The sequence below is a fragment of the Prionailurus viverrinus genome, chromosome B1, assembly GCF_022837055.1.
Source record: "Prionailurus viverrinus isolate Anna chromosome B1, UM_Priviv_1.0, whole genome shotgun sequence".
Lineage (NCBI taxonomy): Eukaryota > Metazoa > Chordata > Mammalia > Carnivora > Felidae > Prionailurus > Prionailurus viverrinus.
Window position 1 is genome coordinate 18,862,501 of NC_062564.1, and position 14,042 is coordinate 18,876,542.

Genomic DNA, 14,042 nt, shown 5'->3' on the forward strand with positions numbered 1-14,042 from the left:
AACAGTATAATTTAGGTATTTCACATAAATGAGCTTTTTATTGCACACAATTCTCCATTGTGAACTCTATTAGAAAATATTTTCCCATTGCAGGTGATCACAGCTTTTTAATTTTCTTCCTCCCATTTTCCTTGATGCCTACTTTTTGTTCATTTAGTCATTAAAGTGTGTCAAATGGTCAGATAGGAAAAATAGAAGAAAATGACACGTAAAGCAGACTCATTTCTGGTATGGAATTCTCTAAAAAGAAATATGGCAATAGGGAGATAATTGTCTCAAATTATTTGGAGAGTATAAGTAGATTTCTATTATGAATTGCTGTCTAACTTCCATTTACATGAATTGCGAATTCAATTATATTTTAACCACATAAATGAGTATATTTCCTAAAAATTTATTTAGCTTTATCTTTGCTTTCAACTAAGATGTAAGATATTTGTATAATGGGAACCTCTGCATATATTGGTTTACAAGAAAAAGTTACCATGTTGGGGCATTGATTCCAATTCATCAAGAATTCTGGATCAATGATTCCTAGAAAGCAGAAACAAGCTTGTAATAGAAAAGCTTCAGGGATGAACTGAAATCCAGGATCAGGGTTAGAGGAAGAGTATTAGAAAAAGTGTGGTTCAGAATTTGGTTGAACAGATGAAGGGCGGGAGGGACAAAGGTACATTATCCGGGGATAGAAGGACATCTTGAGGTAGTCAGAAAATATCCAGGCCAATAGTTAGATCTTTTGGAAGTTCAAAGAGCAGAGACATGTAACCAAAGACCAGGAATCAGAATCATTGAGCGGTATTTAAGGAAGAGATTTTTTAAAAGTTCCTCAGGAAATTTTGTTGAGTTCTTCTGCTTAAGGGATCTACCAATGAACTTCAAGAGATTTATAAACCTCCTGAATAGGCAGGGAAAGTGTGTGTGTGTGTGTGTGTGTGTGTGTGTGTGTGTGTGTGTGTGTGTGAGAGAGAGAGAGAGAGAGAGAGAGAGAGAGATTGAGAGACAGAGAGAGGGGGAATGTTATTTTCCCTGGGAAAAAATTTCATACCTTTATTTAGGTACTTAAAGGGATCCCCCAAATTCCCAACAACTAAAACATCCAGTGTTTTATTTTATTTATTTTCTTAAGATTTTATTTTTAGGCAATCTTTACACCCAATGCGGGGCTCAAACTCACAATCCCGAGATCCAAGAGTCAGATGCTCTACTACCTGAGTCAGCCAAGTGTCTCCAAAACCACAATGTTTTTTAAAAAGTTTCTGAGAAGCTAAGGATATGAACAGTCATTATGTTATGATATTAGAAAGAGAAATATGTGTAAGAAAGAAAGATTTACAGTCCCATATTAATGAAGACTAATATTGAGAGAAATTTAACTGCCTGTCAAGCAAATGTATGACATTGATTTTCTACGTATGGCAAAAACGTACATTCTGTTCACAGTTAATCTACACGTCTGAACATGTCTGCATTCTATAGAAGGTGATTAAATTAGAGAAAATCACCTAAATGTTGCAAGAGGAATTGGTTGCTATAAAATATTATTGTGTGCTAAGTAAATACTTCTATAAAAAATACAAGAAGATATTTCAGTCAGTTTAGTTAGAAATAAAGAAGGAGACAAAACTCCAACACAGCCTACAGCTGTTAGGTGATTAAATGAAATGTCTTACATGGGGGAATACTGTTAAATTTTAAATTCCCATTATAAAGAGACATTAAATATTTCTATTTTATAGATTTAGTTCACAAAACGGCATTGCAAAATGTCCATCTCTCTTAAAATTTCAGCTAAATTTTCCTCCTACATGATATATCTGAATGCAAATTTTTTAGCAAAATTGACGTACTTGATATACAAAATAATACTCAGATCTATTTATGTTATGAGATTGTTTTTTCCACTGGAAAATTGGCCCACTATCAATGCATGTTGTTTCCAAGACATGTGTTAGATATTTTAAGTCATTGAATATTGCTCTGAGTTATTGAAGAGTCACCAATATCAGAAACAAATTTAAAGATTAAATTAACTAAATATTATGTGTTTACAGAAAACAGAACAAGAAAAAATGTGCATAAGACATTTAACTTTAGCCATTCAATCATTAGTTTACAATAAAAACTCAGGTTTGTGTATGCCAGACTGTATATTTATAGTTGGCACATATTATTATGACGGTTCTCTAATGGTTTAATAAAGGGAATATTTTTTTTTTCAAAAGAGTTACTTCACATCTGTGACATAACTGGCCTGAACTGGCATTACTCAGAGGAGACGGTAAAATACAAAACAATTTAACTAATTTCTTGATTATTCTGAAGGCCCATGTGGTTAAATAAAACAAACATTTCCAACTACTTCAAACTCACGATTTAAGCATGTTTATCGCTTATTTTTTCCATGGTGTCTCACTAAGGTGTATACCTTCCCCACTATTTGGAAATAAACAGAAATAATACTGAATAGATTTTTATTTAAAAAACAGCAAAATTCTTTATTATTGTTTTATTCTGAAGTTTTATCACATCAAGCTTTAAATGAAAGGAAAACTGAAAAAGAAATAAAGATAATTGATATAGATAGCAGAGAAGAGTAGAAAACAAGAAGACTGCTTTAGGCTACTAATTAACAGAGACAAGATAATTTACAACGGGTGTGGATTCAAGAACAAAGTGAAAAGAATACAATAAATTATTCTTGATGGAAATTAAAACTGCTTTTAGTAGTAATTCTTATATTAGAATGTAAGTATGACTCTAATTAAAATAATACCCACAGTTGTCAAGTAGAAATATGCCTGTGAAATTAGCATATTAACAAGACTCATATTTTTTCCAAAATGTACTTGTACCATTATTCTTGAAACAGTCTAACACATTTAATAGTATTTGGATCCTATTAGAAATGGTGTGTTTCATTCCAAAGGCTATTTAAAGCTTTTCCTAAGAGCATATAATTTCCGTAAGATTAGATAAAAAAAAAATTTCTTGTCTTATTCTAACTGATGGTTGTTACCTCAGCTTCAAGCAAATGCAGTTTACTGTCTCATGCAATGCTGGTTGGTGGTTTTCCCAATTTTAACCAAGTGGCTATATGGTAGGCAGCTCAATTGTGGAATGTGATGGCAGTTTGTGCTATCAGATATCAGAGAGAGATTCATGTGGGAAGAAAACTAACATTTTTAAGTACCAGTTCTCAGTATTATCTTTGTTATCTCCTCTAAAACCACACAAAATCTTTGTGGAGTCATTATTATTGTTAGTAGTAGCATTAATGTCATTTTACACATGAGGAAACGGACACTCAGAAATGCTATAACATATACAACATTCCCAAGTTGGCATAATTAGTACATGGCAATAACAGCAAACTGAATTTAAAGAGCAAACTTGGCAAACTAAAGAAACAGCCATAAAATGTTTTAGCCTTCCTCCAGGTATTAGAGTAATTGATCTTGAATGAAGTATTAAGTAGCTAAATATCTAACCTCCTTAATCACTCACACATTATAGTAGTTAGAGTATCTGATAATACTTTAAAACTATTTTTTAAAAGTTTATTTTGAGAGAGAGAGAGAGACAGAGAGAGGGAGAGAATGTGAGCGGGGAGGAGCAGAAGGAGAGGGGAAGAGAAAGAGAGAATCCCAAGCAGGCTCAGTGCTCACACCATGGAGCTGTATGTGGGGCCTGAACTCAGGAACTGTCAGTTTACAACCTGAGCCAAAATCAAGAGTTGGACGCTTAACTGATTGAGCCTTCCAACTACCCCTTGAAAATATTTTTTAAATTATGCTTCTCCCTTGGGGCGCCTGGGTGGCTCAGTTGGTTAGGCGTCTGACTTCGGCTCAGGTCATGATCTCACCGTTTGTGGGTTCGAGCCCCACGTTGGGCTCTCTGCTGACAGCACAGAGTCTGAAGCTTGCTTGGAGTTCTGTATCTCTCTCTCTCTGCTCTTCCCCTGCTCATGCTCTGTTTCTCTCTCAAAAATAAATAAACATTAAAAAAATATTTTTTTTCTCAATAAATATGTTATGGAAGACGATTAGAACAAATTTAGAAACAAATAAAGAAGGAAAGAAAAACAGAATATTTAAATAAACCAAAGAAAGCCACTCATTGTTTTTGTCACATTTATTTCAGTGTTATCTTTCTTTTCATTCTTTTTTTCTTTCTGCTCTGTATGTCTTGTTTTTTATGTTACATATTTGTGATCACTATGATGGTTGATTTTTTTTTACTCCACTACATATTTAATCCTGATTCCAACTTATTTTAAACACTTGTTTTAAACACTATTATTGAATAAATATACCATAGTTTATTTAACCATTGGGGCAATTTTCATATTTAACGGGCTCCCAAGATTTTCTACTATAAATAACACCAAGCTGAATGCCTTGTGCAAGAAGTTATTTTTTAAAAAATTTATCTATTTTGAGAGCATGAGTTCAGAGGGGTAGAAAGAGAGAGAGAGAGAGAGGGAGACAGAGAATCCCAAACAGTGCTGTCAGCATGAGGCTGAGAAATCATGACCTGAACTGAACTCAAAAGTTGGCCGCCCAACTGACTGAGCCTTCCAGGCACCCCATCCATGAAGTTTTTTATACGTTATTTCTTTAGAATAGATTTTTCAGAGATGACATCACTGGATTGAGGGTTTTTGATAGATTTAGTCAAATTATTTTTTTTTTAAGTTTGACTAGTTTATAGTAAATAGATATACATTAAAACATACTACCTTTGGGAATGCAACCTGGTTCAGCCACTCTGGAAAACAGTATGGAGGTTCCTCAAAAAACTAAAAATAGAACTACCCTATGACCTAGCAATTGCATTACTAGGCATTTAGCCATGGGATACAGGTGTGCTGTTTCAAAGGGACACATGCACCCCCATGTTTATAGCAGCACTATCAACAATAGCTAAAGTATGGAAAGAGTCCATACTCTCTGTCCATGGATAGATGAATGGATAAAGAAGATGTGGCATATATACACAATGGAGTATTACTTGGTGATCAAAAAGAATGAAATCTTACCATTTGCAACTATGTGGATGGAACTGGAGGGTATTATGCTAAGTGAAATTAGTCAGAGAAAGACCAAAATCATATGACTTCACTCATATGAGGACTTTAAGACACAAAACAGATGAACATAAGGGAAGGGAAACAAAAATAATATAAAAACGGGGAGGGGGACAAAACATAAGAGATCATAAATATGGAGAACAAACAGAGGGTTACTGGAAGGGGTGTGTGGGGGGGATGGGCTAAATGGGTAAGGGGCATTAAGGAATCTACTCCTGAAATCATTGTTGCACTATATGCTACTTTGGATGTAAATTAAAAAAAAAAAAATTAAAAAGAAAAAATATACTACCTTAAACCAGGAGCAGTATTCACATTAAAAGAAACAGTTCATTTGCATTTCTTTGATCACTACTGACAGGGAGTATTTGTTTCACAAGTTTGTTAGTCTACTTCAATTCATCTTTTGATGCTTTTTATTTATGTTCCCTAAATACATAATTTGGCAAATTGTCCAGTTGATTAGATGCCTGCGATTTAATCTGCAAATGTTCTTAGGTAAGACCAATTTCTAAAGCAGTTGACTTCTTTTATCCTTTATATAGTTAGATTTTCAATGTTCAACTATTATGTATCTGGCCCCATGTTACGTGTGAGGATTTAAAGGTGAGTAAATCTTAGTATCAGCAGACATACACTTTAAAGGTGCAGGAGCAGGCAGATCCTTAAACAGATAACCACTATCATGTGTATATAAATAACTCTTTTGAAGGTAGGCATGAAATTGCTTACCAAGGAATTCTCATAGAAGCACCTTCTATTTTCTTTCTTTTTGTCCATTAATTCTACCAGGAGATAATATTGAAGGAAAACACAGGAAATAACAGAGTTCAGAATTCTCAGTGATAAGATTTTTTTGTATGATAGTTGGGCAAACAAATATTCGTTCTGGGTCAGCAGGAGGCATTTACAGAAATGCAGAAGATTTATACTTTTGTACTTGTTCAAACTTGTACCACTACCAATGAGGACAGAAATAACCAGGACGGTTTCCCTTATAATTAAAACAGTCACCTCTTTATTCTAAATGTGAACTGCCAACTTCTGAAAGAGAGAATGAGGAGTCTATGACTGTTGTATAATCCTTCAACTAGGAAGCCAGTCATTCCTACCTCAACAGATATTCTTTAGAGAGGGGATCCGTCTAGCATAGGATGCAAATAAAGATCAGTGATAACATGGATGGATGGAAGGTAAAGATTGAGAATGAGCTTTCACAAATAGATATCTTAAGTAGCTTATTCTTGCTAAAGAGTGGATGGTGGTTAATGCTAGAACAGAACAATTTTACATTCTCTCTCTCTCTATATATATGTATATATACACATATACATATATATTTATATATGGAAGAATATACTCAGCATTTGGCATTCAGGCTACAGAAAAAAAAACCTTGAACAAGGTAGACACTAATGATATTTACTACTAATGCTGGGTCCCACAACGTGCATACCAGAATCCCAGAATGGTACCTGAGCAAGGCTCACTCTTTCTTTTTTTTCCCCCTTTTTGTTATAGTGGTAAAATATACATGACATAAAACTTTCCATCTTAACCATTTATAGCTGTACAGTTCTGTGGCATTACTCACTCTTCCTTGAGTGTGTCAATTTGACATATTATAGTTTTTAAATGGTACACATAAATTGCTGTAAGAATATAAATGACAGCCCCTATTTCTGCTTAGGGAGATCAAGGGAAGCTAGTGAGATGATATGACATTTAATTGGGCCTTACAGAATAAGTAGGAGTTTTCCAGACAGAAAGGAAGGGAGAAATGACATTCTAAATAGATGGAAGGTGGCATAATCATAAAAGTGCAAGACATACATTTTCAGGGGCAGCGAGTAATTGGTCTGAGAAGACAAGAATTTAGACTGTTATTGAATTAATAGGAAAGGAGTTTCACCTTAATCTTTCATCTTTTGAGGCTCGTGCTTGTGAGACAAGAGATGTGGGATCTGCTGCCTTTTTTGTACTCTTAACCTCGCCTGACCTCAGTAGCCACACAATGAGAGGAGCTGGACCCGATTACTGGTTGGCAAACATTGCCTGCAAACGTCCAGGTAGTAAGTATTTTCAGATTTACAGATCATACGGTCTTCGTCTTCATTGCTACTACTCAACTCTGTTGTTACTGAAAAAGCAGCCACAGACAATCTGTAAACAAATGGTCAAGGCTGGATTTCACCTGCAAGCTGCACTTTGCCAAATCTCAGAGTAGATAATCTCTAAAACACCCCTTGCGTTAACATTTAACAGTTCTGTTATTTTTGTTTTCCAAGTTTTGTTGTTTCAGATAATTTTGATCATGGAGAAGCATATTTTGGAGTACTGCATTTAAAATAATTAACAATATAGTTGCTTTTTCCGCTGCAAGAGAGTTACTGAATATCATTCCTTAATTGCTGCAAAAAAACCCATGTGGATGCTCAGCTTTATACAATGAAGGATATGAATCCCAGATTCTTACACCAGATGACAGAAGCAAGAATCATAAAGTAGCAAAAGCTAATACTTATGTAGAACAATGGAAGCCAGCAGAAAATGCTCCCCGAAAATATGCCTTTGTCTCACAGATTATTCTGAGTTAGTTACTTGAGACACAGTAGGTACAAGGACATTGTGGCCCTCCTTCAGAGCCCTGAAAGCAGGAAATAAATCTCCAATGTGAAAGGTACCCTCCCTGTACCAGAGGTAGAGGCATTCTTATCACCAAAGACAGGGAATTTAAGGTGGAGAAGCCTGTGTAAACAAATCTTGTTACTTCTTCACTAATTTACTGCCTCAAAGCCCAAATTGCTTTGTCCTGTCAATTCTTTACAAATTTGTTTCTTTATTCAAAAGATGTAAAAGCTGCCTGCTTTGGTCACATCTTTGAGTGTTATATATTTTTATGGGGCACCCACATGTGCGAAATTAAACTCCTTTTCTCCTGTTAATCTATCTTTTGTCAGTTATTAGCCCAGGCAAAGAACCTAGAAGGGAAGAAGGGAAATGTTTCCTACCCCTACAGGAAGATGATTAATCTTTTTCTACGCAAATCTAGGAAATATAAAATATAAATTAGTAATAATTTAACCTTGACTTATAGCTATAGGGCTTATTTTAATGGTAGATGTGCTCTCATTTATTTTGGTTTTGTATGGATCAGTAATAAGGGAGTGCAACTCTCTGATGTACTATTCTATTTAGTGTCTTTATTAAATCAAATTAAACGCATGTTGGACTAAAGCATAACTAATGAGAATTATCAAGAAAAAATAAGATTATTAGTATTTCCAGTCCAGTATCACCTAAAGCCAGACTTGGAGGTGGAATAAGACAATGAACTCAGTTCTTACCCTACATAATCCTATGGAAGCATAAACTCATTAAAATAGTTTTACTTTAATAATCTTTGGGTGTCTTTCTATAGAGTGAACACATATTGAAGAGTTGCATGGAAGCAATTGTGGGAGGGAAGAAAGTTCTGGATTGATGAAAACCCTTGAAGTATCAGTTAATAGTATCAAAACAAAGAAAATGTCATTTTTATTTATTTTTTTTTCTAATTTTTTTTCAACATTTATCTATTTTTGGAACAGAGAGAGACAGAGCATGAACGGGCGAGGGGCAGAGAGAGAGGGAGACACAGAATCGGAAACAGGCTCCAGGCTCTGAGCCATCAGCCCAGAGCCCGACGCGGGGCTCGAACTCACGGACCGCGAGATTGTGACCTGGCTGAAGTCGGACGCTTAACCGACTGTGCCACCCAGGCGCCCCGAAAATGTCATTTTTAGAACTAGCTTCTTAAGGCTCTGAATGCAAATTATAAGATTATTTTTCTCAGTTTACCTCATAAGAGTACTTTAGAGACACCATAATGTTTAGAAATAAACAACTAAATCACATTTTTGTATTTTAAATTATATGTCTCTTTTTATCCCATCCTTTGTGAGAATAAAAATTCAATGTATGGAGGTAGAAGGTCAGGGTCAGAATTGAGAATAAAGATGCACTAGAGAGTCAATATAAAGAGCTGAGGTTTGGTTTTATTTTCCATTAGAAATAGAGTTTCGACAGAGCACATGGCTTGCCGGCTATTGACTACTTTTATCTCTGTCTCCTGCAGTTTGGAGAGGCCAATCAGCAAAATTCACAGCAATGAATAAATAAAAGTAACTGCACCACGTTCACACTTCTTGCCAGCTGGACAAGCCCAGAGCAAGGTTTGCCCCTGTATTGACCTTGGTGATGCTCCTCTGAGCAGGGTCCCTGGAGGATTCAGGGAGTATGGCTGCTTTACTAGCCTGAACTGGTTACACCAAAGATCATTAAATGGTTCCCATTAAGGGTCACAAAGTAAACACTTCAGGCTTCATGGGCCCTTTCAGTCTCCATCACAACTACTCAGCCCTGCCATAGATAATACATCAATGCCTGAGGGTGGCTGTGTTCCAACAGAACTTTATTTGTGTGAACACTACAATTTGAATTTCATATAATTTTCACGTGTCACAAATATTACTCTTTTGATTTTTTTTCAACACTTTAAAAATATAAAAATCATTTTTTACTTGCAGGTCATGCAGAAACAGGAAGTGGGCCAGATTTGGCCCATGGGCTGCAGTATGTTAAATTATGAGTAGACACTTTTGGGGGGAAAAAAAAATTAAAAATTTTTAGAAGTCATTCTATTTTGAGGCCTCTTGGTTACTTTTTTTAAATTCATATGTTTTATTTACTTTGTGAATTGAAATATATTTGACATTTAACATTGTGTAAGTTTAAGGCTGCAACATGTTGAACCAATACACTTATATTACTGCAATATGCTTGTCATGGTAGTGTTAACACCTCTTATCGTGTCACATAATTATCATTTCTTACCCCTTGATTATTAAAATAGTTTAGCCTTGAATCTAACTTTTACACTATCACTGTCACTTGCATTACTATTCATTCATTCAGAAGTAGCTTCTTTCTCCATTCATGCTAGGACTCAGAGAGAAGATGAGCCAAATTACTTGCTTCTCCTTTAATCTCCTCTCCTGCTTCTTTCCCTAATGACTTGGAGTCCTTGAATGGGAGGAACCTGCTAAGCCATTTTTAAAAAGTATGCTAGGGACACCTCCAGGTATCCTTAAATCACTGCACTGGGTTAGAAGTTTTCCTCTTTAGAAGAAAGATAAGAATGATTGATTCATCACAAATTATTTGGGAACAATTAATTTAAGTAATTTATTACTCACTGTATGGATTGAATTATATGTCCCTTCCAAAATGCATATATTGAAGTTCTAACCCTCAATGTGGCTGTATTTGAAGATAGGGAGACTAAGGAAATAATTAAGATTAATTGAGGAAACAAGGATAAGGAAGAGACACCAGAGGGCTCCCTCTATCTCTCTGTGTATGCACAAAAAAAAAGGCTACGTGAGAACATAACCAGACAGTGGCCTTCTACAAGCCAGAGAGAGAGAAGCCTTATCAGAGGAACCCTGATGGCACCTTGATCTTGGACTTCTAGCTTCCAGAATTATAAGAACATAAATTTTTGTTGTTTAAGCCACTCAGTCTGTGGTATTTTGTTGTGGCAGGCTGAGCACGCTAATATACCCATATATGGGTCATGATATCTATATATAGGTATGATAATAATTTGCTAGTAAGCTGTATAATTTTTTGTAACTTTACCCTTATCCTTAAGCTTATTGGTCAAACAATGTCAACAGTTTTCTGTATATGCTTTCCTTGGGGAAATAAACATCAATAACACATACACCGTAACTCAGCTTTGACTTTCAAAACAAACTTTAAAAGGGAACAGATATGAAACACTAGTCTTGAAAACTAGGCTTTCAATTCCAAGAGCCAAGCACTTGAGAGAAAATGGAGTTTTCTAAATCCTAAGTTTCCTTTCATTTTTCCCGAGTTCTTATTTAAATTTCAGTTAGCTAACATACAGTGTAATAGTAGTTGCAGATGTAGAATTTAGTGAATTATCACTTCTATACAACACCCAGTGCTCATCACGAGTGCCCTCCTTAATACCCATCACCCATTTACCGCGTTTCCTTTTAAATATCAAGAGCCACATTTAGGAAGTCTAAGAATATCAAGCTCTTGGTATATGTCAGAGACTATGGAAGGATACAGGGTATGATGTAAGGACAGAGTTCCACGACAAAACAAAGAAAATAACAAGTTTTTCTGGGATGGGAGAGGAAAGAATTTAGTGGATATGGATCTGCACTACAGAGGTTGCCAGGGCACTTTTGCTCCCTTGCCTGGTGCAGGGAAGAGGAAACCATGGAATCTATGACAATAACAGCAAAGGTGTGTGCTCTGAGGCTCCTACCTTACAGAGGACCCAGCACCAACATGAGCAGCTGCAGCGATCAGGAACGCCTGCGTGGTGTTTTTAGGCAGAGAAGAGAAAGCCTCCCAATACTCCTTTGTCTCCAGGGGGGGCACAGAGATATTCTGCAGATCCTCAGAAAATTTTTGAAAATTAAGCAGCAGTATTCATCCCAGGAGATGCTGCCTTTTGGGATAGTTGTGACAAAGGTCCCAGTAGCATCAAAGTATAGTTCATGTGCCAAGAGAAGCGATGTCCCAAGACATTAGCAGCAGAGGCAATAGTGTTAAAGAAGGAAAACTCAAAAACAACTGAGTTTAGACATCTTGTGGTTGGGCTGGGGTGGCAGCAATTACTCAAGGTCAGTATCTTCGTCCCCAACATGCATGTCCTCTTATAATCCTTTGGCTCTTGGACAAATTCTAAGAGGAAAAGGGAGGTGTCTTTAAAAGTGGGAAACGGTCCAGATACAAAGTTTAAATTTTTAATCATGAGAAACTAAAATACTAAGTTTGTTTAAACGTTTACCCGAAGCGTCTAAATTTTTAACCAGAAATGATTGTGTTACCTTGAAGTAACACGATTCAGGTCTTTTGCACGTTAGGAGAAGCTAAGCTATGCGGAACCAGCCTAAATTGAGTTGAATTATGGGAAAATTAAAATTTTATGTCTGCATAACTGAATTGTATCTATAATTTTGATCCTGCTGCAGTTGTTGGCTAATACTTACAAAAAAGAAAATGATTGGGGCTCCAGGGTAGCTCATTGGGTTTAAGTGTCAGACTTCAGCTCAGGTCATGATCTCGGAGTTCATGAATTGCAGCCCTGAGTGGGGCTTTGTGCTGACAGCTCAAAGCCTGGAGCCTGCTTCGGATTCTGTGTCTCCCTCGCTCTCTCTCTCTCTGCCCCTCCCCTGCCAGCGCTCTATCTCAAAAATAAACATTTAAAAAAATTTAAAAAAGAAAAAAGAAAATGATTGCCATAGATATTTTTTCTAAACTACTCCATGAAACTGCCCTGGTTAACTTGTAAAGAACCGCTACTGCCAATAGTGACTCAGAAAACCTGCAAGTATCTGAAATTCTCTCTGAATCGTAAAACATTCACATTATGTTCAGGGGGTTTGCGATGTTAAGTCAATATTCCCACACTATAATCATTATAAATTAGTAATGCACATATCCTGTCAGGAAGGACTTTGGGTTGTTAACTGTAACGTTATGCTTCCCAACAACAAACCTATTCTACTGGAACGTTGGTAAAACCTTTTTACCGTAATGATTATTTTTTCTTAGGGGTAGGGTAGTCCCCTCGTTTGTGGTTCAGCTTTCTTTGCTTTTAACCTCCAGCCGCCAAGCCCGGGTCTCACGCCAAGGCTCCCTCTCCTGACGCCGCCAAGCCTGCTCTGAAGCCGAGGCTCCTCCTCCTGACGCAGCGTCATGACGTCCACAGTAGCCAGACGCTGCGCATTGCAGCGCTTGCGTCATTTACTGCGTCATCTCTTCATGTAAGCGTTTTACCATGGCCCGTTAATATGAGGTGAGTACAGTATTATATGTTGAGCGAGAGAAGCCACATTCATAAAACTTTTATGTGTATATTGTTATAATTCTATTTTATCGTTATCTGTTGTTAATCTCTTCCTGTGCCTCATTTATAAATTAAACTTTATCATAGGGGTGTATGTATAGGGAAAAGAAGAATATATAGAGGGCTCAATGCTATCTGGGGTTTCAGGCATCCAGTGGGGGCCGGGGAAAGTATCCCGGATAGAAAAACGGGGGCTACTGTATTCATATTAATGGGGTGATTGATACATTTCGATCCTGCCACTTTTCTCTTCTAGCACCTTCATTGGTTATCACCGTCTGTCAATTTTATGAAACCCTTGTTCGTGCACACTTGGGTCTCCATGACACAGTTCCAGTGACCATTTTTGCTGTATGCTTTGCTCCACGTCAAGAGCGTGCTATAAAGGCACTACACATGTTGTGTCTTTCCACGATGTTATCTTATTCACTCATAAAGCAGGGTTCACACAATTGTAACAGGCTTGGGATTCCGAACTCCTTTCACTTGGCTTCCTACGCATACACAAGACATACAATACAAAGCCACATAATAAACAAAGTACAAGTGTAAGAAGTGAACAAACCAAAGGGAAAATCAGTCGGTGAGCACACAGCTGAAATGAGGACTCCGTCTGCTCTGCATCAGCTGTCAGCACTTAACTGCTGATTATGTTCCGTGGTCAGCCCCGCAGGGCGTTCAGTGGCAGTTGGCCTTTCGTACGTGGTCAGATGTGGAAGAGTCAGCATCTGGAAAATCAGAGAGCTTGCTGCAGAAATCCTGCCTTCTTGAAGGAGTTTAATCAGTCGTTAGCCATTTCAGGCCTCTTCTGGTTCTAGTGATTAACAGTTCTTGGTTCTTCCACGTTCTCTTGGCCTTGTTAATTAGCAGTTCTTGGTACTGTCAGCGTGTTCTGATTTTAGCAGTGTCTGTTTCTCAGCTCATCGCCCTTGGCTGCCGTCCTGAATCTTTATGTCACTGCTTGACATAAGTGACCCCATCATACTCTCTACACTCAATTATTTTAATATTTAT

At 36.9% G+C, this 14,042-nt stretch overlaps 1 protein-coding gene across 7 annotated transcripts in view; it reads right to left on the bottom strand.

Annotated features, from left to right (window-relative positions):
* TRIML2 (tripartite motif family like 2) overlaps positions 1 to 12,813 on the bottom strand; it is a 212,908-nt gene extending 200,095 nt beyond the window's left edge. For all 7 annotated transcript variants that reach the window (XM_047857293.1, XM_047857301.1, XM_047857302.1 and 4 more), the window contains exons 1-2: positions 12,712 to 12,813; positions 11,439 to 11,860 (exon numbers count right to left, since the gene is read on the bottom strand). The gene's annotated coding sequence lies outside the window, so the exon portion shown is untranslated. The remainder of the gene's footprint in view (positions 1 to 11,438; positions 11,861 to 12,711) is intronic.
* Positions 12,814 to 14,042: the final 1,229 nt, after the last annotated feature.